Here is a 25,647-nt window from a genome sequence, read left to right on the forward strand (position 1 = left end):
ACCCAGCTCTTTAGAGAACATCTCCTCTCATAGCAACACTTACAACAAGTCTGATCCTAGCACTCACCAGCCGTCTTAAACTGACACGTAACTGTTAAAAACAGCACTCACTGATGCACTTATTCTTACTGTACTCTAATGTTTTTAAATTGTCCTAATATTGTTGAGAATTGCTCTAAAACTTAAACTGTTTACCATGTTGTTAGTCGCTTTGGCTAAAAATGCGTCAGCCAAATGTAATGTAATGTAATGTAATGTAGAAGGAGAAGGTCTGCACACTGTGTGGACTTCAACAATATACTTTATTTATCTCTAACAAGGCAACATTTCGATTTCACAGGATCTTCATCATATATTACAACAAGATGCCCTACATCTGTTGATGGCTATGTGATAGGCTATTTTTAAATCTCAATCCGTCCATTTCTTTTCACAAAACTCGCTAGAAGTCATCATTTAAGGTGTTACAGTGGCTCGTAATCTGTAGCCTACCGATGGTTATGGTTATTGTTAAGCTGACGTGTCGGGGAGTTCTTTGCCTCCGCCTCATCCATTACGGCTCCCACACACAGCTGCGTGCATCGCGTTGCTGGAGACGCATCCCATTCACTTTAAATGGGCTCACGTGATCCGTTGCCGAACTGAATTGTGGGTCCGTCGCGTCGCGTTTCGCGTTCCGCTCGCGTTGAGGAGTTTAGCTGTTGCTGCACCGACAGACGGCACCGGCCAATCAAGCCAATCTACGGACGGCACCAACCAATCACATTACGGTTTTACTTCAAGTCATTTGCATAGCTACCGTCGGGAACACCCACTGGAATGCGTTGACGGAACGCAGCTGTGTGTGGGAGCCATTAATTCCGTATAGGCTAATGGGACACCTCGGCAGCCATTATCCTTTATTATTTGTGAGGAAGACCTCAGTGGCCTAGAAGGACAGTGGGGACTTAAAAGGTCACAGATATACTGTGGTGCCATTCCATTTAGGGCTTTGAAAACAAAAAGTAAAACTTTAAAATGAATTCTGTAATTGACAGGTAACCAATGGAGTTGGGCCAGCACAGGACTTATGTGCATATGTTTCTTTGTTCCAGTAAGCAGCCTAGCTGCTGCATTTTGGACTAATTGAAGTCTAGCAAGGGTAGATTGGTTCAGACCTAAATACAGAGAATTACAATAGTCCAGCCTAGATGTAACAAAAGCATGGATTACAGTTTCTAAGTCAGTATATGAGAGCCAGGGCTTTAATTTAGCTATTTGTCTTAGTTGAAAAAAGCTTCCCTTAACCACACTTACTTGCTTATTGAAATTCAAAGAGGAATCTAGGAAAACACCTAGATTTCTGACCTCACTGTGGCAATTTACAGCCAGTGGCCCAAGTGCATTTCTTATCTTAGGAACAGAGCTTAGTGGACCAAAAATAATTATCTCTGTTTTCTTTTCATTTAATTGTAAGAAGTTTGCAGCCATCCAACTCTTTATGTCATTAAAGCTGTTAAACAGGCTTTCCAAGGTGCAGACTATCGGCTGTTGATGGCAGATACAATTGAGAATCATCAGCATAGCAGTGATATTGAATGTTATGTTTGTTAAAAATGGAGCCAAGAGGCAGCATATATAGGGAGAATAGCAGAGGGCCTAAAATGGAACCCTGAGGGATACCACATTTGATAGGTGCAATGGACGAAGAGCAATTACCTAATCTTACAGAGAATGTTCTATCATTCAGATAGAGAAAATGATATTCACACACATTCAAATGTGCAGATTTATTTTGTCCCTTATGATCTGCCCCAGGCTTGCCCAATTGGCTTTCCGCGATACATGGCCTACCTTGTTCATAACCCCTCCCCGTACAGTGGAAGGCATTCAAGAGTAGCCTATAGGAGAGCTGGGACGATTGAAACACGGGACGAATTAAACATTCCAGTTTTCTCCGAGTGTAGGCTAATGATGATAGACAACGTCCTTCGGTCAAAACATAGAGCATGTTAACATCCTTCTATCAGCCAAAGATCTTCCTGCTATGTCATTGTATCACGGAGTTACAGGCGATAAACGAGTTTTGATGCGCAAAAGTAAACTTCATTAGAGGTTATTTTTTGATTGTTAGCCTAATGAGTATTTTTAATTTAAAGGTTCGACTTCATGCTTATTCAGTAGACCATTTAGTTCTCCACAATCCCAGACTTTCATATGCATGCTTGTTTACATGGAAAGCAAAACAAGCTAGGCCTAGTCTGTGTCGGGACGATTGGAACAAGCTTCAATCGTCCCGACCAGGCTGTAACTCCATGTATTTTAATTAAATGCACAAATATCTGTGTTTAAACAATCATTTATGGAGGTGAGACATGGAAAAACAGATTTAGGAAGATGAAAATGCATTTGGGCCCACCAGGGGGTCGAGTTTTCCCATGTTATCCATGGAGACTGACGGCCGGTGGGTCGTTAAGCCTAGGCCTACTTATTTGGATGTGCCGTGGCCTAACCCACGTAAAAACCTAGTGAAACGACATTTCCAACAATATAAACATGATATAAATGGGAAAGCTTACCGTTCTAGCTATAAACATCGCAGAATCATCCACAGGGCATGATATTTCAAAAACCGCTTCATGCTGTAGGCCTACGCTTCACGATGATGGCATGAGTTATCAGACATACACGAAGAGGCTATAGCCCCGCAACAATCTATCTAAAATAACCCCTATTGGGAGTAGGACTACCATTCATGATATGTAGTAAAATTTTGAAGTTGTGGGACGTTTTATATTATTGTAGTCTTAGGCCTATGTTCATTCGTCCCCTTATTCAACTGTCGAGGAGGGAGGAATGAAACGCACGTCCCACTTTTGCTGTAATAATTCCTGAACGGTTTTGTTCAAAGCTGGAAATGCATTTGTATTTGACAGAGGACAGATGTAGGTTATAGCAGTGTTTTTCAACCTTTTTTGTGCCACGGCACACTTTTCACACTTAAAATGTCCCACGGCACACTAACATCCTGTGTGAAGAAAAAATAAACATACCATAGCCTAAAATTTCAAATAATACACAGATATGGCCTTATTATGGCTTCTATGCAAGACCTGCTCAATAAAACAAGCGCCCTCTGTTTCATTTGTAGGTGACTATATATTTAATTATTGTTATGAACTGGATATGTGATGATTCTGTGAATACTGGATATGGGGCCCCGTTGTACAATGCCTGCATACCACAAATAGTGCAATCATACAATCAATGAGAGCATGTGGTTATAAATTCTTTGATACAACAGTTGCTTTTCTGGACCAGTGAGTGACATTTGGGTAATTTTCTGCGGCACACCTGATGATCTCTCACGGCACACTAGTGTGCCCCGGCACAGTGGTTGAAAAACACTGGGTTATAGTGACCAAATATTAGCTTTCAGTGTGGTACGATTGGTTTGGCTAAATTACGTTTAGACCTAATTAAAAAGTGTTTGCTCCCCTGCCTATCAATATGCTGTGGCTGGATGGGTCAAAAAAGTGAAAGTGCGGCACCTGGCCACCAAGGATTTATATTTAATCATGCGAAATGTAAGTATTGTGTAAAAACAATTCAAATGTATGATTTTGGTGGTAGTTTACTCTTACTACATAGTGAGTTCTAAGCTAACAAGCTAGCCTACCACTCTAAGGAATCACTTAAACACTATAACATCTTGGTTAAGGATGCAAGATCACATTACTTTTCAGAACTTATTTCTGATCATCAGCATAATCCTAGATTTCTATTTAAAACAGTAGAGCAGCTGGTAAAGCCATCTTCTCCCTGTGTCCCAGTGGAAAGTGATGCTGACTGTGAAAAGTTTTTGTCCTTTTTTACTGAGAAAGTAGAGTCAATTAGAACCTCTATCACTCCTAATACTATGCACTCTGAAGTCTCTTACAGGATAGGCATACTTTAAACCACTTCAATACAGTTACTCTATCTGAACTTCTAGAGACAGTGTCACATATGACAGTATCTTCCAGTCCTCTTGATGTAGTACCAACAAAGTTCCTATTAGAAGTAATTGAATCTGTTGGGTCCTGTTTGCTTTCTATTTTTAATAGTTCACTTTTAAATGGCATTGTCCCTGATTACTTTAAAACTGCCCATTAAACTGCCCATTAAAAGTGTGAGCCCATTGCTAAAGAAATCAGGGCTTGATCCATCTCTACCTCAAAACTACAGACCTATTTCCAAGTTACCATTTGTATCAAAGATTCTTGAAAGATTAGTGTCCAAGCAGCTTGTCTCTGCACTGGAAAATAATAATCTTTTTGAAAAGCTACAATCTGGTTTCCGAAAGTATCATAGCACTGAGACAGCACTGCTGAAAGTTACAAATTACCTTTTAAGAACAGCTGGTGATGGCATGTGTTCTGTCCTTGTACTTCTTGATCTTAGCGCAGCCTTTGACACTATTGATCACAGCATACTGCTGCATAGACTGGAACATTAGGTGGGAATTTCTGGTACAGCCTTACAATGGTTTTCATCTTACTTGTCAAATAGGAAGTTTTGTGTTTCTGCAAACAGTTACACATCTTAATTTTCTCCTGTCAAGTATGGGGTACCTCAAGGGTCAGTTTTAGGACCAATCTTATTTTGTTTATACATGCTTCCTCTTGGGCACATTATCCAGAAACACTGTGTCTCCTTCTACTTCTATGCTGATGATACACAGCTGTACCTGCCCATTAGTTTCTCTGATCCTAGTATGCTGAATTCCTTAAATGAATGTCTTTGTGACATAAAAAACTGGATGTCAAACAATTTCCTCCAGTTGAATTCAGTTGAAAACAGAAGTCCTCATCATTGGATCCCAGCACATAGTGAAACAAATGATACCATCCTTAGGTCCCTTTCAATTTTTAGACTGTTTAAAACCTGTTGCAAAGAATCTTGGTGTCTGGTTTGACAGTAATTTAAGCTTTGAACGTCACATCACAAAGCTCATACAGTGTTGTTTTCTATGACCTCAGAAATATTTCCAAGATTAGTTCCATCTTAACTTTTAAAGACACTGAGACCATTATACATGCATTTATTTCTTCACGCCTGGATTACTGCAATAGTCTTTTTTCTTGTCTGAACCAAAAATCTATAAAGAGACTTCAAACTGTTCAGAATTCAGCTGCCCGGCTTCTTACTAAGACAAAGTACTATAATCACATTACTCCTGTTTTAGCCTCACTGCACTGGCTCCCAATAAGCTTTAGAATTGATTTTAAGATTCTTCTGATTACTTTTAAAGCTCTACATGGCCTGTCTCCCAACTATATATCTGACCTCCTAGTACCTTATACACCTGTGCGTACTTTAAGATCATCTGGTAGTGGTTTCCTAACTATTCCTAAGGTCAATCTCAAAACTAAAGGGGAAAGAGCATTTAGTGTCAAGGCACCTAGGCTCTGGAATGACCTGCCTGATGAAATCAGGTCAGCCAAGTCAGTATGCTCTTTTAAATCCCTCCTTAAAACTCATCTTTACAAGCAAGCCTTCCTTAGTTTTGTTTAAGTAATATACTCCATTTTGTGTTAAGTTTATTAAGTTTTATTTCAGTATTAAGTTTTATTTCAGTGTCAAGTTTTAATTCAGTACGTTTTATTTCAGGACAAGTTTATTTTCCTTTTTCAAATGTATGTTAAGTTCTAATTGAATTATGTTATTTGATTGTTATATTATTATGTCTTATTTGCATTTTCATTTATGTTGATATTGTAGCCTACAGCACTTTGTAACTTTGTTTTGAAAAGTGCTATATAAATAAAGATTATTATTATTATTATTATTATTACTCATTTTAGTGTCATTTCGCTCACAGCTAGCTGTCATTAATCTGGATAATGTCCTTTAATGTAAGATGTGTTTATACGTATTTTATACACTCCATGGTTTATACTCATTGAAAGAACATGAAGGGAAGGGAAACGAGGCGATTGTGACTTTTAGTCCATGGGCCAGAGCAGAAGTTGGTATCACCAAAGGTGGCAAAATCTAGCAATGATTTTCATAATCCTCTATGTCTAAGAGATATGTTTTGGTACCTTAGTTGTATTTTTACTGGCTTTTATACCCATACCCAGTACAATTCACAATACATGCCTATGTGTAGGTATAGGTGTATGCAAGTGTGTGGGATGATGCGATATGTCTTAATCTATGTTATATCATATGTAGATGGCATAGGCTTTTAGAAAATATACAGTTTAGATGGATAATTTAGCTTTACATGAATTACATAGGCTAAAATGTATCCATCATACACTTTTTCACCTATATAATATAGGTTTAGATAGAGGCAAAAGACTAAAAGTGGGTGGGTCAAATCCAAACTCTTGCTATATCACATCTAGAGAGTATAGGCTTTTAGAAAATATATGGGTTAGATAGCTGAATACACTTTACACAGCTATTTTAGACCCATAACTAATAGCTGTCCATTGAAAATCAATGCATTTCAATGTAATGCAAAATACATTACAGAACTAAGGTATAGTGGTATGGAGGAAGTTGGGAGATGTCTCAATGCACATAATATCACATCTAGAATATATAGACTAAAATATATTTTAGGGTAATTAATCTGTTTTCCTTAATGATACCAAAACTATAATGATCGGACATGCCATGATATTTCAATTCTAAAGCACTATTAGGCCTAAATTAGCCCATTTCACAAGATGGGGCCGCTGTGTAAATCAACTTCCTGTGGAAGAGCACTGTCCCATAGACATCAAAAGAAAAGTTGAATGGTTCTCTGTGACAAAATCGTTGTTGGGGCGTTTTTTTGCTGAAGAGGGCAGGTTTTTTCGCGTGAATGGGCGGAAATCACTCAACCCAATCTGGCAACACTGGTGTTGGTGTTTGCTGGCCACAGGGCCAGTATGTGGATGGAAGCAGTTTAGTTAGGCTACAGAACAACAATGGCTGTTGTAGTGTCAAAAACAGATTACAAGGTGAGTCCTGTTTATTTTTATTTGTGTTATGATTCAGATGTGTGAGAATGAGTAAGGATGACCAATGACTAGGCTACTTGTGAAAGACTAGATATAATAACCAGAGGCGGACAGAGTACACAGCTTCATTACTTGAGTAAAAGTACAGATACCCTTTGGTAAATTTTACTCAAGTACAAGTAAAAGTACAACAGTCAGATGTCTACTTAAGTAAAAGTACTGAAGTACTTGTTTTTAAAAGTACTTGAGTATCAAGAGTACAAGAGTACATTTTCTAAATATTGCATTACTAATGCCACAGTGCTTACATTTATGTACAGAAACATCCTACATGGAGTTATAAAAAATGTTAATGTTAATACCTTGGAGAATGTAAAAGGAATTGAAAGTAAAAGTCATTTTCATCTTTTTACCATGTTGCCAGGGATGGGCAGTATTTCTAATACATTGTATTTAAAATACGTATTTCAAATACAAAATACCATTTTGTAATTGAAACACTTGAAGCGAAAACTATCATTAACTTGTTCAGAAAATTGAAATAGTCTGGTGAGGTGGGGCCACAGGTTGGCACATTCCCGGGATGGACCTGCTGCGTCTTCATTGTTTCGTCCATGGTTTCGTCTCTTATCTAAATCTAACCATGGAGTTGACTTTGGTGGAAAGCTGAAGGTGATTGCTGATAGGCTGTCCCAATCAGTGGTGCCTGCACAATCCAATCACGTTTGAAAGGGAAACAACAAATTGAGGGTTTCCGAGTTTTTTTCCTTTTTTTTTAGAAGAAGTAACGAGTACTCACGGTTATGGATAGAAATGTAGTGGAGTAAAGAGTATAATATTTTCCTCTCAAATGTACTTGAGTAAAGTCATGAGTACTCCCCAAAAATGATACTCGAGTAAAGTACAGATCCCTCAAAACTGTACTCAAGTAAATGTACTCCGTTACTGTCCGGCTCTGATAATAACCCAACTGGCCCAAGTAAGGTACTAACATCATTATCAAGCAATGATGTCTGCTGTAAACGGTACTGTAGACTTCCCCAATTTGTGTGTGAACAAAAGAAAGGACAAAAATTAGGGGCAGCCATGGCCTACTGGTTAGCGCTTCGGACTTGTAACCAGAGGGTTGCCGGTTTGAACCCCGACTAGTAGGCATGGCTGAAATGCCCTTGAGCAAGGCACCTAACCTCACTTAGCGCCGCTGTTGTTGCAGGCAGCTTACTGCGCCGGGATTAGTGTGTGCTTCACTAATTCACGGATTGGGATAAATGCAGAGACCAAATTTCCCTCACGGGATCAAAAGAGTATATATACTTATTTATACTTACTTACTTATAATATACAGAGATGTAGCCTATGTGTGAGAGAGCAGTTTCAGTTGGTAGGCTAGAATACTGATGAGAGTGGCAAGTGAACATGTTCTCTCCCTCACATACACACACACTCTCTCTCTCTCTCTCTCACTCACACACACACACTTCATATATTCCCTCTGTCTCTCTCTCTCACACACACACATACAGTCACACACACTGTTGCTGAGTAGGAAAAGGCCTCATTTTAGCACATCATTCCTGATATATCTCTGTTGCTTTCAAATTGTTGTACATCCCAGAATAGAGAAGCATGGCAGAAGGAAGTAGTGGTATTCGGGGGAGTGTTTAATACATTGTTCAGATGATAAACCTTGTGGCACCTACTGTATGAACATAAAGTCATGATACACACTACTGAGAGCAGCTGAAATTAGAGCCCCATCCTTGATCTTGCTAAAGGTCTCCCTGAGGGTAGAATACCATCCATATTGTATCACAGAAAATGCCGTAGCATCTTTACTATGAAGAAACTGCTTGACAAGATCCTTGCAAAAGACATATCTGCAGAACCGTCTGTCACAGAGGACCTAAGAAAATCCGCAAGGGAAGGTCCAACGACTTTAAGAGTTTATGAGGCCAAAGGTATACAGGTGCTGGTCATATAATTAGAATATCATCAAAAAGTTCAATCATGTCAGTAATTCCATTCAAAAAGTGAAACTTGTATGTTATATTCATTCATTAGACTGATATTTCAAATGTTTAATTATTTTCATTTTGATGATTATAACTGACAACTAATGAAAATCCCAAATTCAGTATCTCAGAAAATTAGAATATTACTTCAGACCAATACAAAAAAAGTTTTTTTAGAAATGTTGGCCAACTGAAAAATATGAACATGAAAAGTATGAGCATACAGCACTCAATACTTAGTTGGGGCTCATTTTGCCTGAATTACAATGCGCCATGGCATGGAGTCGATCAGTCTGTGGCACTGCTCAGGTGTTATGAGAGCCCAGGTTGCTCTGATAGTGGCCTTCAACTCTTCTGCATTGTTGGGTATGGCGTATCACATCTTCCTCTTCACAATACCCCATAGATTTTCTATGGGGTTAAGGTCAGACGAGTTTGCTGGCCAATTAAGAACAGGAATACCATGGTCCTTAAACCAACACTGTGTGCAGGTGCCAAGTTCTGTTGGAAAATGAAATCTGCATCTCCATAAAGTTGGTCAGCAGCAGGAAGCATGAAGTGCTCTAAAACTTCCTGGTAGACAGCTGAGTTGACCTTGGACCTCAGAAAACACAATGGACCAACACCAGCAGATGACATGGCACCCCAAACCATCACTGAATGTGGAAACTTTACACTGGACTTCAAGCAACGTGGATTCTGTGCCTCTCCTCTCTTCCTCCAGACTCTGGGACCTTGATTTCCAAAGGAAATGCACAATTTACTTTCATCAGAGAACATAACTTTGGACCACTCAGCAGCAGTCCAGTCCTTTTTGTCTTTAGCCCAGGCGAGACACTTCTGATGCTGTCTCTTGTTCAAGAGTGGCTTGACACAAGGAATGTGACAGCTGAAACCCATGTCTTGCATACGTCTGTGCGTGGTGGTTCTTGAAGCACTGACTCCAGCTGCAGTCCACTCTTTGTGAATCTCCCCCACATTTTTGAATGGGTGTCTATTAATGTGCTTGGACACAGAGCTCTGTGAACAGCCAGCCTCTTTAGAAATGACCTTTTGTGTCTTGCCCTCCTTGTGCAAGGTGTCAATGGTCGTCTTTTGGACAACTGTCAAGTCAGCAGTCTTCCCCATGGTTGTGTAGCCTACAGAACTAGACTGAGAGACCATTTAAATGCCTTTGCAGATGTTTTGAGTTAATTAGCTGAGTGTGGCACCAGGTGTCTTCAATATTGAACCTTTTCACAATATTCTAATTTTCTGATAAACTGAATTTGGGGTTTTCATTAGTTGTCAGTTATAATCATCAAAATTAAAATAAATAAACACTTGGAAAATATCAGTATGTGTGGAATAAATGTATACATTATACAAGTTTCACTTTTTGAATGGAATTACTGAAATAAATAAACTTTTTCATGATATTCTAATTATATGACCAGCACCTGTATTTTGTGACAAATGTAGCAAGTATTTGAAAGGTCAAAGGACAAAAGAGAGTCTAACAAAATGTGCAGAGTTAAGACCTGATGACAAAATCAGAAGAGCAGCCGTCAGGAAAGGTTACAAAAGAGTACTATCCATAGCCAGTCGTGACTTAGTAGCAGCAGAAGTCCATTACCATAGATCCTGCTACAGGGCGTACACAAAGGAAGATTCAGACATAGACAAAGATGAAACTAACTTGGCCTGCAAATGTGTACGGACCTGCAAACTTCCTGACTGCTCCTGCCTTTCAAACAAATTAAAGTGCACGGAATTGTGTATGTTACAAACTTGTAGAAATCAGATGGAGGAAGAGGAGGATGAGGAGAACATAAATGCCGGTCTGGATGAATATAATGATAGTGATGAAGATTAAAAATATATTTTTGAGTCCTCATTAATCTTGTCTTCAAACGTTTGAGCACATCCACCTATAAATTCCACTGTAGCCTAAAGTTGAGCCATTTTTGCAGCCAAGACATTATGTTCTCTATCAAAGCCAAACATGCCTATTCAGCCATTTAATCCATATATTTTCTAAAAGCCCATACTCTCTAGATGTCACAAAACATGAGTTTGGACTTGATCCACCCTTTTCTATCCTTTTGCATGTATATATTAATGTATTATATAGGCGAAAATGTGTACATTTTATTTAATTTTGCCTGCATCATTAATGAAAAACTAAATCATCCATCTAAATTTTATATTTTCTACAAGCCTATGTCATCTAGATGTGATATAACATGGATTAAGGCATGTCCCACCTTCCTCCAGACTTTGAGGCACCCATATCTGTACATAGGCTTGTATTGTATAATTTACTGTGTGCCGGTATAAAAGCTAGGAAAAATACAACTAAGCTACCACTTAGAGAGGGCTATCACCAAATAGGCCTAATGTCCCTCAGGCATGGAGGATTAGGCTACAAAAATCATTGGTAGATTTTGCCACCTCAGGTGATACCGATATGTGATTTTTTTGGGTCCTGGCCCATGGACTATTTATGGGAACAGTTTGTGGTGGGTTATCAGCTGTTAGCTGTCAGACGGTCAGCTGTTGTGTGACCACTGGGCGGCTGCGCTGCCCGAATCGGTCGTAAAGATGGCGGCGTAAAGCTACAGTGACGTCATGAGACACAAACGGCTCTGGTTCAACCCTCTGCTGTGTAGACCTTGTATACATCTGTTGCTTGGCAACCCAGGAGAATGTAACCTAGGAAGTGACTGATGGGCGAACGGAGTGGGCAGCAAAAATCTTTTTTGCAGGGTAAAAAATTCGCGAGTGGGCAACCCCACTGGAAAGAACCCTCTCCGGTGTCTGCCCTCTCTTCGTCTTCTTTTCTTACCCATTTGTGACCAGTGACAATGAAACCCACCTGTGCCTTATCTACAGTCATTGAGAATGAAATGAAGAGTTTGTGCCTGAGGGATTTTCCCTGCGGCAAAGGGAGCTGGGTAAGAATTGTTGAGAGTGACTGATTGGCGGTGTGGAGATCAGTAAGAGTTTTGCTGTTAAATCTTTGGGCAGGTGTGGTGGTGGCATGCCTAAACAGGCTAAGCAACTGTCGTTTCGAGAGTAGCCTAGCCTATGTTTAACTCGGTCTATTGCAACAACTATCGATATGTGTCCGTAAGCCCTGAAAACTGACACACAACACAAAATAGCAGGTTGTTTTACACAATTTGTTTGTTAGGCCTGCGAATCGTGTCTTATGCACACAAAATGTTTTTTCTTGTGCTCACACGAGAAGTGTAGTAGTGATCAGTGGGGTATACTACGAAGCACGTTAGACATATCTAGGCTATATGGCAAGCGGTTTAGGACATAACGTCAGTCAAAAGAACGCCTCCAAGTGTAGATTTTTTACTTCTTCAGGAGTAAAAAATAGACGTCTGAGCGTCAGACGTCAAATTTTTACGTGTGCCACGCGCAAAAACTTTGCGTCTGACGTCAGAAGTAAAAAAATGACGACTGGGTGATTTGCTGCAATGCCAGAGCCTATGTGCCAGAGTAGACACCATAGATATATACACTAGATCAGTGTTTTTCAACCACTGTGCCGGGGCACACTAGTGTGCCGTGAGAGATCATCAGGTGTGCCGCAGAAAATTAATGTCACTCACTGGTCCAGAAAAGCAACTGTTGCATCAAAGAATTTATAACCACATGCTCTCATTGATTGTATGATTACACTATTTGTGGTATGCAGCCAGGCATTGTACAACGGGGCCCGATATACAGAATCATCACATATCCAGTTCATAACAACAATTAAATTAGATATAGTCACCTACAAATGAAACAGAGGGCACTTGTTTTATTGAGAAGGTCTTGCATAGAAGCCATAATAAGGCCATATCTGTGTATTATTTGCAATTTTAGGCTATGGTATGTTTATTTTTTCTTCACACAGGATGTTAGTGTGCCGTGGGACATTTTAAATGTCAAAAGTGTGCCGTGGCACAAAAAAGGTTGAAAAACACTGCACTAGATGTCACCTTGACTACTGCTGTTCATTGGAACGAATGCGTCAATCGAGACGCCATCTTGCTGCAGTGATCCACTCCTCTATAATGCATTAGCGTCAATCTGGGCAAAGATCTAGCGAAAATAAAATCACCATAAATCGTCAAAATCTCAAGCAATTATCTAGTTTTTTGGGTTGTTCCAACTGACAGGCATGTATTTATGGTTGAGTCTAGAGAAAACTAAGCTTAAGACGATAATAAAGATACATTTTACCCGTCTAGCCCCATAGACTCCCATTCATTCTGCACTAGCTAGCGGCGGCCCCTAGAGGAACAATGAGGAAACTGCAACCAGGTTCGATACAATGAAAGTAAACAGGCTCTTCGTAGACAGGCTCTGGTTGAGGCCACATACCCCTCGTCTCAATTACTCTTGTAAGTTGTAATCTCACCAGAAGTTGCTGTAGATCTGTAGAACATTTACCTCTGCTACTACATAGGCTACGCCAGTCGTTACTTTTATAATCATGGGTCAGTGCCACGGGCAAAAGAGATGTAGCTGAATTTACAAATGACAAAGCCATGAGAAAGGTGATTTTCTTATGTTTCAACAACAAAGAAGCCGATCTGCCATCATTGTGAGAAGTTCCCAAATTTGTCGCTAATCGCTAAAAAGGTTTTCTATCGCTGGGGATGGCCAAACGTCGCTAAATAGGTAACGCTGACAATACAGGAGAACTAGTTTAGCGCTTCAGATCCCTGTTCCAAGATGGCGGCGGTGTTGACGCATGCTGAGAAGCAGAAGGCGACATCTAGTGTATATATCTATGAGTAGACACAGCATTGGCTGCTGGAAACAGGAAATGCAGCCGCTATAGTTGCAGCAGAAGAAACAAGATGCCAGAGCAATGTGCAGCATATTCCTGCTCAAATCGGTGGACCATCGCAAACAGGGCTTGGGGGATTACTTTTCACAAGTAAGATTTAGCATTATCGTACTATTGGTTGTATTTTGTGAATGCAATATTACCAGAGAGTTGAAAAGGAGCAAGGATCTTTGTTATTACTGTATGTAAGGTGTTCAGGTGTTCACCCGGCTATGAACTGAGACTTGATAAGTCATATTCCATAACACTGACTTACATTACAACTGACACAAGAATGCTATTGTAGAAATTAATATTACTACATTGGCCGGTGAATTTTACACAAGTGGTACAGACTGTAGCCTATTATTGGGCAGTTGCTACTTGTAGCTTAGCTAGTAATACGTGTGTTGGTGGTAGCTTCACTATTTCCTGAATGAAGTAACTTTTCAATAGCTTAACTTCTTTATGAAGTAGCTTGGCCAAACAAACTACACTTTTCTTGTCATGTGAAATTAGCACAATTTTAAGTAGCTTCCTATGTAGTGAACTAGCCTACTGCTGTGTTTGTGTTACTAAGCTTGCTACATTTGACTGGGGTGGTAGTTTTGTGTAGTGAAGTTTTATTCATGGCAGAGTAACTGATAGTTTAGCTCACTACAATTTCCAAGTAGCTTGCCCAACACTGTATTATTCACATGTAATTCACCCTAACAAAAATAAGATGCATCTCAAATCCCTTTTCATTAATTAATTTATTTTATATCCCCCCAGAACTGCCTTGCTCAAGGACTACCACAAATGAACTGAACGGTCTCCTCACACCCCTGGAACTGAGGAAGGCGCAGCTCTACATTGCAGCTCTGCCCATGACCGGAAAGCACTGCAGAGGGTGTGAAAACTGCGCAACGCATCACCGGTTCCTCACTCCCCTCCATCAAGGCTATCCAGAGCAAGCGATGCTTGCGTAAGGCACACAGCATCATCAAAGACTGTTCTCACCCCAACCACAGACTGTTCACCCCACTCTCCTCAGGGAGGCATTACAGGTCTCTCCACACCCGAACCAGCAGGTTCAGAGGAAGCTTCTTTCCTGCGGCTGTCACCCTACTAAACTCTAGCTCTGCATTCCGGTGACATCCAACGAACTTAAGCCCCGATCACCCCCCGCCCCCGCCTGATGCCTCCTTGTCTGTGCTTGTTGAGGTGTCCACGACCATGGTGACTCAAGGCTGCCATGGTCGTATAGTATATACTATACGACCATGGCAGCCTTGACAGGGACAACAAGGACACGGACATCCCCCACCCCACCCCCTCACAACTGCACTACCCTATCCCATCCATAGTGTCTATTTATTTACAAATGTACATACTATAATTTCACTTATCCATAGCCATATTCTACTGCTCTTCATCCTGCACATACACTTATTCTTAATACCATCATAATGTTACTGTTTCTGCACTACAATGGTACTGTTACCACACTCCACATAGCTGTACATACTGTACATATCTGTTTATATTGTTCATACTAAATATCCATATTTATTTAGTTTTTCTGTAATATATTCTGTTAATACACTGCATATATCTATATTTTTCTTACTACTACTATAATGGTACTGCCACTACATTGCACATATCTGTACATGTTGTTCATATTACATAGCCATATTTATTCTGCTCTTCTAAGGTTATTGCTCATACACTGCACGTACTTATATTTAATTTATACTACTCTAAACCACCTTCTGACTGTACAACTGTACACTGTCTACACTGCACTATATCTTTTGTCTGTCTATGCACCAACTACTTTGTATCACATTGGACTTTTCTGCTTTTTTGCACTTCTGGTTAGACACAAATTGCATTTCGTTGTCTCTGTACTTGGACAATGACAATAAAGTTGAATCTAATGTCATTTAATCACCTGCATTCGCCACTGTGTCCCATTTTCCCATTGTCTGGATGACTCAGTCCTCTTTTATGGAGTTTACCCAGTTTCATTATGTACTGCCACCTACTGTCTGTAGCACTTTTGTTCTCAGTCTAAGTGTATCTAAGCAATTTTAGCAAGGTGGACTGGGAACATACAAAATTACATGCACCAGTTGTGTATGTACTGTCACCAGCATGACAGTAACCTCAGACTCACTGAGCCTGTGAAGACGCTTCCAGATTCTTTACTGATTGCATTGAATGGGGCTAATCTCAGCCGTTTTTAAAAAAAAATCTTAATTCCTCTTTATTTGATCTCTTAATTGGGGCTGGAACCTTTCTGTGAACTGTGAATACATGCTGTTTTTTTGTCTTGTATTAATGAACTGTTACACTTACTTATGCTAAACCAATGTATTTTTTTAATGATCAAAAACAAACCTACAAACTTGCAGAGGCGGACAGAGTACACAGCTTCATTACTTGAGTAAAAGTAGATACCCTTTGGTAAATTTTACTCAAGTACAAGTAAAAGTACAACAGTCAGATGTCTACTTAAGTAAAAGTACTAAAGTACTTGTTTTTAAAAGTACTTGAGTATCAAGAGTAGCCTACATTTTCTAAATATTGCATTACTACTGCCACAGTGCTTACATTTATGTACAGAAACGTCCTACATGGAGTTATGAAATTTTTTAATTTTAATACCTTGGAGAATGTAAAAGGAATTGAAAGAAAAATTAAGTCATTTTCATCTTTTTACCATGTTGCCAGGGATGGGCAGTATTTCTAATACATGTATTTAAAATACGCATTTCAAATAGAAAATACTATTTTGTAATAGAAACACTTGAAGCGAAAACTATCATGAAATTGTTCAGAAAATTGAAATAGTCTGGCGAGGTGAGGCCACGGGTTGGCACATTCCCGGGATGGACCTGCTGCGTCTTCATCCATTGTTTCGTCCATGGTTTCATCTCTTATCTAAATCTGAACATGGAGTTGACTTTGGCGGAAAGCTGAAGGTGATTGCTGATAGGCTATCCCAATCAGTGGTGCCTGCACAATCCAATCACGTTTGAGAGGGAAAAAACAAATTGAGGGTTTCCGAGATTTTTATTTTTTTCCTTTTTTTTTCAGAAGTAACGGGTACTCACGTTTATGGATAGAAATGTAGTGGAGTAAAGAGTACAATATTTGCCTCTCAAATGTACTTGAGTAAAGTCATGAGTACTCCCCAAAAATGATACTCGAGTAAAGTACAGATCCCTCAAAATTGTACTCAAGTACTGTACTCAAGTAAATGTACTCCATTACTGTCCGGCTCTGCAAACTTGCACTTTTCAATGTTTATGGAACTTTTCTAACAGATATTGAACCCAGTTACACCATTTCCTTTACTTATGCCAAACCAATGTCTGTTTATCAAACTTTATTTTTGATGGCACTGAACTTAAATATGAAAACACTTGAAAATGTTTATGGAATTTTTGTCAACTGTGAACTACATTTAACTCATTACAACTTGTATCAAACCAGTTTTTTTCTATGCTGTCAAACATTATGGAATATGTTCCCAGTTTTGATCTTGGATGTCATCACTTTATATGATATACAGTATCACTATGCCACTATGAATATTAAAATACACACAACCACGTTTCCTGTACCAGCTCTTCTACTCTGAGTCAATTTACTCAGGTTTGTCACTCAACGACGTAGCCTACTTGGAATAGCCTACCCCTCAGGTGTCTGAATGGCTGATCTCACACACAGCACACAGACTGAAGGGTTGCCGGTTCAATCCCCGATCAGTAGCAAAAATGTGGGCAGGGGAAGTGGTTGAGCACTGCTCTTCCATGGCCACATCCACGGCTGAAGTGCCCTTGAGCAAGGCACCTAACCTCCTCACTGCTCCTCGAGCGCCGCTGTAGCAAGTAGCTCACTGCTCCGGGTTAGTGTGTGCTTCACCTCACTGTGTGCTGTGTGTGTTTCACTAATTCACAGATTTGGATAAATGCAGAGACCAAATATCCCTCACGGGATCAAAAGAGTGTATATATACTTATACAGAAAGGTTCCATAAACATTTAAGTGAGATCAGCCATTCAGACACCTGAGGGGTAGACTATTCCAAGTAGGCTACGTGGTTACGGGTGCGGAGAGAACTGTAACGCCTCCCTGAGGGGAGTGAGGTGAACAGTCTGTGGTTGGGGTGAGAACAGTCTTTGATGATGCTGCGCGCCTTACACAAGCATCGCTTGCCCTGGATGGCCTCGATGGAGGGGAGTGAGGAACCGGTGATGCGTTGTGCAGTTTTCACACCCTCTGCAGTGCTTTCCGGTCATGGGCAGAGCAGTTGCCATACCAAAAAGGTGATGAAGGTGGAGCTCATAAATCAAATATTCAGTCACAGTGTAGTGCAATGTAGAGCTGCACCTATCTCAGTTCCAGGGGTGTGAGGAGACCCTTCAGCTCATTTGTGGTAGTCCTTGAGCAAGGCAGTTCTGGGGAGATATCAAATAAATAAATGAATGAAAAGGGATTTGAGATGCATCTTATTTTTGTTAGGGTGAATTACATGTGAATAATACAGTGTTGGGCAAGCTACTTGGAAATTGTAGTGAGTTAAACTATCAGTTACTCTGCCATGAATAAAACTTCACTACACAAAACTACCACCCCAGTCAAATGTAGCAAGCTTAGTAACACACAGGCATGCAAACTGGTCAGGGGTGAAAAAGGTGAGAAGGGCACGCGAAGTGACAATAGTGCATAGCTTCCACGGAGTATGAAATGGCCCAAAACCAGAGATTTACAAAGAAAACAAACTATAAAATCACTAAAAAATTTGTTGTGGCCAAAAATATCATATGTATCATAAAAATAAGTGAATATAGAAAAAGTGTCTTCTTCTCCTATTTCTCCTTAAGTGTGAGGGGCCCGTTGCACTGTTTGGCAGCATGCTTCAGCATGGCCCTCCTCTCCTCCTAAGCAATCTACATGAGTTTTCTTTCTTTCTTTTTTCTCTGTGCCTGAAGTTCAGACATTTCTGAAGATTTCAGGCCTATTGGACATGAAGACATAGTAGGCATAGTATTAGAATAAAGATGATAAGTTTGAATATTTGTTGAACCAAACCAGGTGAAACTAGCTTGAGACACACACTATTTCAGACTAACATTATAAAAAATAGGGTAGACTAGACTAATTTGTAAAATAGATTTGAAATGTTTTAACTTCCTATGGAATGGGCATTTTTGTGTCTAGACCAGGTCTTGTGAAGCCGTGTGCAAAAGTAGTTAAAAATAAAATGAAAAATGAGTCATTTAGACCATTATTTGCTAAGGTATGCTCATGTGTTTTGTAAAATGCCCAATGGAAACTCCCCATAGGACTTTTGGTTACCCAAAATGCATACTGACAATAAAAGCCTTACTGTGTGGTTTCTGGACTATTTGGATTGTTTGTCAGAGGTTCTGATGGAATGACTACACTATGGAATAATTACAGAAATGTCGAAAGGTGAGGAGTTTGCATGCCTGAACACAAACACAGCAGTAGGCTAGTTCACTACATAGGAAGCTACTTTAAATTGGGCTAATTTTACATGACAAGAAAAGTGTAGCTTGTTTGGCCAAGCTACTTCATATAAAGAAGTTAAGCTATTGAAAAGTTACTTTATTCAGGAAATAGTGAAGCTACCACCAACACACTTATTACTAGCTAAGCTACAAGTAGCAACTGCCCAATAATAGGCTACAGTCTGTGCCACTTGTGTAAAATTCGCCGGCCAATGTTATACTAGTAATATTTGATTCATTTTTACAATAGCATTCTTGTGTCAGTTGTAATGTAAGTCAGTGTTATGGAATATGACTTATCAAGTCTCAGTTCATAGCCGGGTGAACACCTAGCAAGTAGCCTAGCTAGCTGGCTACGATTTACATACAGTAATAACAAAGATCCTTGCTCCTTTTCAACTCTCTGGTAATATTGCATTCACAAAATACAACAAATAGTACGATAATGTTAAATCTTACTTGTGAAAAGTAATCCCCCGAGCCCTGTTTGCAATGGTCCGCCGATTTGAGCAGGAATATGCTGCACATTACTCTGGCATCTTGTTTCTTCTGCTGCAACTATAGCGGCTGCATTTCCTGTTTCCAGCAGCCAATGCTGTGTCTACTCTGGCACATAGGCTCTGGCATTGCAGCAAATCATCCAGTCGTCATTTTTTTACTTCTGACATCAGACACAAAGTTTTTGCGCGTGGCACACGTAAAAATTTGACGTCTGACGCTCAGACGTCTATTTTTTACTCCTGGAGAAAAAAAAAATCTACACGTGGAGGCGTTATTTTGACAGACGTTATGTCCTGAACGGCTTGCCATAAGGCTATGTAGACATATCGAGGCTTGACAAAGACTTGACTCAGGGGTATATGTTAAGTGATACTACGATAGCAGTTATGTGATATATTTGTCAAACTAGGCTTTCAGCTCAGATCTGTGCGCGTTCTCGGTGTTGGGATGACGTTGGCCAATCGTGAAACCTGGAGACCAGAGCCCGTCTACGGAGAGCCTCCCCACTCTCTATTAATCCCATACAAACCGAATTTGGCTGCAGTTCACCAGAGTTCACCTAGATGGCGATCGCGGGCGAGTCCAAAGCTTAATCTACACTGCGGTCATTTTTTGTGTCTAACCTATAACATCAAATAAATCAACTGTCATCATGGTATGCACGTCCATAGTGGGATATTTGCACGCACAGCACTATTAAAGCGCATCCGAGATCCAAAATGTTAGTAGAGGCGGAGCTCCACCTGTAAGATATAGGCTATGACAGAATCCTACACGTGAGATAACTTCGTTTCTAAGACAATTGATTGGTCAGTGGGCGGTAGATTACACGATTTGAGCTATAACCAGAGCCCGTCTACGGAGAGCCTGGCCAGGCTGCACAGTCCCGCCCACAGCCAAAATGCGGTTAGGTGCCGGATGTAAGATTCCCATTAATTTGTTCCCATTGACGTTTGGAAAAATCCGTATCTAAAGAGTTTTACAGCATGTCTTAGGCTAACCAGCTACGGCTTAACTCATAAGCATACAACATATCATTTCAAGTGAAAAAACGAAGAGAAAATCCAAAAAAAGTCAAAAGTACAAGACTGTGTACATATTTTCATTTCCGAGCGAAGGAACTACTCATCCCATAAACCACCGCGCCTCACTGAATAATATAGGCAAAATCGTCGCGATTTATTTTGCCATTTAAACCATTTCCAACCGGCGACAGCACGCAAACCCTTTCCTCCAAACAGTGATTTTTATATAGTGAATGTGCAGTTAATAGCAGTTATTTCAGGAGTAATCGTGTAAATAATAGTGTTTTGATATTGAATTTTATATTTATCATCGTGTATTTTATATTGTGTGTGTGTGAAAGCGGTTAACGTTAACGGCAGGGCTTCATAACGTTACCTGACTCATCCTATGCTGTCATCACTGCTCAGTCGGGCTGATGCATGGACTGGTGCATGGTCTGCTCTTGGACCACCATATTCAGTTTATTAATTTGCCGTGAATTATTACACAAAATGTTCATTAAATGCACGAAGAAGTATTCCTAGGTTAATGATTGATATGAATCATACAGTATGAAGGCTACAGTAGCCTAGCTAATGTTAACTAGCACTGCTAGCAGCATTTATTAACGTTACCAACCTCTAGTGTTAATTTTGTCACCTATTTTTAATTTAGTCTTAGTCTTACTCTTGTGACGAAATGTCCTTTTTAGTCTTTGTCATATTTAGTCATTTAAATATCATTTTTGTTAGTCAAGTTTTTAGTTGTCTAAAAGTCTCGTCATTTTAGTCTAGTTTTAGTCAAAAGAAAACTAAAGGTATCTTAGTCTTAGTCAGTTTTAGTCAACACATTTTAGTCTTTTTTTTATAACAAATTATTTCTGATTACCATTTGAGTCAAATAGTGTTTTACACATCTCAATTTTCCAACAATATTGTGTGTCCACAGGGCTACTCGTCTGTTATAATTACTCATTCAGATTTTTTGTCAGTCAGTATGTTTACATGCACAGGTAAGTCGAGCTACAGTTATAGCTAGGCTGGGATTTGACCATAGACAGTAAAAAATTTGACTGGACCACTGTCATATTCGTAGACCAGTGTTTCTCAAAGTGTGGTCCGGGGATCACTGGTGGTCTGCAAGCTAGATAGATAGATAGATAGATAGATAGATACTTTATTGATCCCCAGGGGAAATTCAAGGTCTCAGCAGCATACAGACAACACAAACACATTCTATCCCAAGTAGTTCACACAAGCTATCCCAAGTAGTCCGCGAGCAGACGTGGTAAAATATAATATAGATGAGTTGTTTGCAATATTGAACCAACTTGTATGTAAAAACAGTTCTGCAACACTGTCTATGTAAGATATGCCAGTTTAAATCATACAGTATGAATCCACACAATAAGCAAAGTGCAAAGACAATAAGCAAGGTGGTTCAGTGAGTAGACCTATTGTGTAGACTAATTATAGGCTACTGTTGAAGAAGGTCTAATCTTTTTTTTTTTTTTAGCTAGGGTTAGTTAAGTGGTCCTGAAACTGAAAAAGTTTGAGAAACACTGTCATAGGCCAAAGTATTAATGTTTTACTCCGCCTCGCTAGATGGCGATATGCGCCCAAACACAACACATTCCCCAAACAGACTCTCCATCTTAGCCATAGCTAACTTGCTAGCGAACTTTCCATATTAGCTTTCTTGCTAGCAAACTTTGCATCATCAGTCTAACTAGTTAAATAGTTGACATTACATGATGAACATTTTCGTATGGACATTCTGGGGGATGTTAATTTGTATGAGAGAAGCTTCAACTTCTGGGTATGTAGCATTGTGGCATAAAGCTTAGGTAGTTAGCTTGCTAACTCTGGCAGAAATCTCCAGTGTTCTTGTTCCATGTAGTTTCGTGTTGCAGCCACTGGGTTGCAGCAGCAACAGCACGTAGACTAGCCTACAGGAAAGCTGTTGCGTATGAACTCATTTGGAATATTTTGAAAACGTAACAGCTAGATATTCTGTCTTCTCATTTTGTAGACGAAAATGAAGAGAGATTTTATCTTAGTTTTTATTTCATGCAAAACATTTTAGTCTCGTCTTTTTTCGTCACCAATAATGCATCTTAAGATAGTCTTAGTCAAGTGTTTCAGGACATTACTGCCGTCTCGTCATTGTCTTGTCTTAGTCATGGAAAAAAAAGGTAGTTGACGAACATATTTCCTCTTGTCTCGTCTGACGAAATTAACACTACCTGCTTAACTCACCACAACTTTGTAGGTCTTGTCCCTCATGGGCCCTTACAAAACCCACAAACTGACTCTCGGACACACAACAGTCAATAATGTGACCCGATTTAAAGTGGCTTTCACCCCTTTGGACACTCACTAAAACATAATATATTTCATACCTGTGTTGCAGAATGTAGGCTAATGTTAGCTGCATTATGTAATGACATACAATGTCGGAAATGCTAAAGGTTAGCCTGTCGGCTACCTGAAAAGTTTGAGTGTTTAAACTAACATTTACAGTGGTCTATTTGATAGTGTATTGGCCCTGACTAAGTTTGTGTGATGTATAAACCCCAATCCTTGTTGATACAAGTACCAATATTCGTCAAGAAAGTTTTTAATCACATTAAGATTTTTCGCCATCTTTGTCAATATTTTTCGCTGAGAAAGTTTCAAACTATGACCATAACCAGAGCCCGTCTACGGAGAGCCTTGGCACTTCCTATTAAGCCTCATTGTATCGACATTGGTTGCAGTTCCATTAGAATTCCACTGGGGGTGATCGCGGGCGAGTGCAGGTTGAATGGGGGTCTATAGAGCTAGACGGCTAAATGTATCTCTTTCACCTGCTTGTCGTGGAAGAATCGTAGATTTTATTGTAGTTTATGCAAGTTCAATATAGATTTTAGATCTAAAGTTGAATGAACGAGTACTTATGTGCTTTTCATTTCTTACAGGTTGGGTCGTTGTTGCCCATATCACACTAGCATTGTGCTAATGAATGACGTCATTGACATATTTGAAAGGCTTTTTAGAAGACTTACGTGACTTCAAAAAATATAACAATCAACAGTGTGTATTTTCTTTGCCTCTCCTAGCGAATGCAACATTCAAATTACTACTCAAAAAATTGTATCCAGAGAAAAGTGGATATTGAGGGGTAAAGCTCCATAGACCTCCATGCATTCTGCACTCGCCTGCGAACGCCCTCAAGTGGAATCTGAGCAGGAACTGCAACCAGTCCAGAAACCGGAAGTAACCAGACAGTGCCAATTCTCTTCCTATTAGACATTCTCTGCCATAACGGCCTTTCCACCAATCAGAGGCATCACTGTGGGATTGTGGGATTGTTCAGGATTGTGGGTAATGAAGTACTTATCCAAGAGATCGCGAATAAAAGGCATTTATCTCAAAACAAGGTTAGTGCCCCATGAACTCTTGGTGTCTATAGGAGCATATACAATCGCTTAGTACAGCCGTAGCTGGAAGCTGGAAGTCTACCACGTGCAGTTAAGTTTTTATGGATTATACTGCAATTGTCAATGGAGAAATTGCATTGAATTTTTACATCCGGCATCGGCTGTGGGCGGGACTGCGCAGCTCTATAAAGTCCCATTGTACTGAATTTTGGTTGCAGTTCCACCAGATTTCCACTGGGGGCGATCGCCATGAGTGCAGAATGAATGGGAGTCAATGGAGCTAGACGGCTAAATTTGTCTCTTTCACCTGATTGTCGTTGACAAATCTCAGATTTGATTGTAGTTTGTATAACTTAAACATGGGTTGAATGAACAAGTACTTATGTCCTTATGTTTTCTTACAGGTTGGGTTGTTGTTGCCCATAACACGCTAGCATTGTGCTAATGAGTGACGTCATTAACACGTTTGAAAGGCTTTTTAGAACAATTAAGTGACTTTAAAAAATATAATACTCCACCAAGTGTATTTTCTTTGCCTCCCCTTTCGAATACAATATTCAAATGACTTGGAAAAAAAAATATATCCCGAGAAAAGTGAATTTTGAGTGGTATAGCTCCATAGACCTCCATGCATTCTGCACTCGTGGACGATCGCCCTCATGTGGAACCACAGAAGGAACTGCAACTGAGTGGCAGTTCTCCCCTTATTAGACATTCTCTGCTATAACTTAGCACATAACCTCCTCCCGACCAGGGGGGTATTCCATCAACCTCACTAATGAAGGCGGCGCTTAACAGAAATAGCCTGGCTTGAACTAGCGTAGACTTTCAGTTGGGGCTGAAGCCGTTCCATTAACTCAAGTTAGCGGCATCTTGGCCTCGTTTATTCAAGCGAGGTTTAGTTCAGTTTCATCTCTGCTCGTGCACGAGGTAGAAAAGTAGACCAAAACAGAAGATTGACGAAAAGACAATATACAGTATGTCGTAAAATTAAGACAATACTAAACGATTTCTGTTCGATAGGCAAGCGCCATCTACAGGATTTTCATCGAAAGTCATCAAATTTAACATCGAGAGAAAAAATGGATTGCCTACAGAAATTGGAGAATAATGAAAGCATACATTTAAAACAACAATGCTAATGGTTTGAAATCAATTGCGAGTTTGATTGGCTTCACTGTTGAACACATAGACTATACAGTCTATGCTTGAACAAAACGAGTGAATGAATAAATAAACTCAAAAACAACTTTGGCATTCAAAACTATCTAGGCCTATAGCCTACGTTCTTATGTTAAAAGAGTTCACTCCAAATTATTGTCTACGTGTAGGTGGTCATAAAATAAATTAGTATCAACATAATAGCCTATTGTCTCCCATAAGT

At 39.8% G+C, this 25,647-nt stretch overlaps 1 protein-coding gene across 1 annotated transcript in view; it reads left to right on the forward strand.

The window, feature by feature from the left end:
* The first annotated feature begins 11,724 nt into the window (after positions 1–11,724).
* The window catches only part of LOC143105594 (uncharacterized), a 64,886-nt gene continuing 50,963 nt past the window's right edge, over positions 11,725–25,647 (forward strand). The window contains exon 1 of the transcript XR_012983503.1: positions 11,725–11,925. The gene's annotated coding sequence lies outside the window, so the exon portion shown is untranslated. The remainder of the gene's footprint in view (positions 11,926–25,647) is intronic.

Source organism: Alosa pseudoharengus, unplaced genomic scaffold (assembly GCF_046254945.1).
Source record: "Alosa pseudoharengus isolate Yale_2024_CS ecotype anadromous, Long Island Sound unplaced genomic scaffold, YU_APseudo_1.1 YU_APseudo_1.1_scf_6, whole genome shotgun sequence".
Taxonomy (NCBI): Eukaryota; Metazoa; Chordata; class Actinopteri; order Clupeiformes; family Clupeidae; genus Alosa; species Alosa pseudoharengus.